At 47.2% G+C, this 1,101-nt stretch overlaps 1 non-coding gene across 1 annotated transcript; it reads left to right on the forward strand.

The window, feature by feature from the left end:
• The first annotated feature begins 777 nt into the window (after positions 1 to 777).
• On the forward strand, positions 778 to 850 carry Trnav-aac (transfer RNA valine (anticodon AAC)). Its single transcript has one exon. It is a non-coding gene; the product is annotated as a tRNA-Val (tRNA).
• Positions 851 to 1,101: the final 251 nt, after the last annotated feature.

Consider the following 1,101-nt stretch of genomic DNA (forward strand, 5'->3'; position numbering starts at 1 on the left):
TCCATCGTACATGATAATTGCACGAACTCTAACAATGTTTTAATATGAGGAACTTATTCCGTCTATTCGATTTTGACATGTCTTACTCCGTTGAATATGGAAAACGTAGTAAAAGTCTCGCTACTAAGCTACGTGGCTAGCAACAATCCCGCACGGCTAAAAAGCGCAGATAACGGACTCCATGGGTACCTCAAAGGATAAATCAAATACCAGAAGGGTCCTCATGCCAAGGCAACGGTATTCAAAGGTAACAGCGCAGAAACGTCCAGGTTTGATTACAGCGCAAGTAACTACCTTCGTGAACACTTCTTGATAACCATCTTACCATCAACTACACAGACCGTGGTTGAAGTGTGAATGCCAGTTATGTCCTGGGGATCTGCACGTAAAATGTTCGCGTCATGGTCGGCGGGGAGCTATTGGTTTCTACATGTAAAGCTACTGCAACTGGACTACCACTGCCTGCTGCTAGAAAAAAGGTTGAGGCAGTCAAAATAAATACCGTGTGCGCAAGCACGTACGGAGAAGAGCTGAGGCACCGTCGAATAGTCAAGCATGAAACCTTCATCACGTGTGCTTCACACGCAGAAGGTCCCCGGTTCGATCCCGGGCGCGAACAGTATTTTCCTGCCTATGTCGCATACTACTCCAGTGAGCCACGTCATGTGTGGATCTGCTGCATGTACCTTCGTCATGCAAGTGCCTCATTTATTGAATTTTTAAGTTACGATGGCAACCTTGTTACAAGTTCTCTGTGGAGCAAGCCTGGAAGCAGTAGTTTCCGTGGTGTAGCGGTTATCACGTCTGCCTAACACGCAGAAGGTCCCCGGTTCGATCCCGGGCGGAAACACTTTTTCATCACTTTAAACAAGACATACCGACAAGCATTTGCTACGATCTGTACCGAAATCTTGGTAATCACCTTCATACGTCGGACCAGAGGGTCAGTTCCTTAGAGCAAATATGAAATTAGTTTTACATTGACGAGCAGCTTTTTGCGCTGACTCAGCCACCGACGTGCGACCACTTTGCACAAAACGCTAGGGCTCGTCTGGGATTTGAACCCGGGACTTCCTGCACCCTAAGCAGGAATCATACCCC

The sequence above is a fragment of the Schistocerca serialis genome, chromosome 2 (assembly GCF_023864345.2).
Source record: "Schistocerca serialis cubense isolate TAMUIC-IGC-003099 chromosome 2, iqSchSeri2.2, whole genome shotgun sequence".
Taxonomy (NCBI): Eukaryota; Metazoa; Arthropoda; class Insecta; order Orthoptera; family Acrididae; genus Schistocerca; species Schistocerca serialis.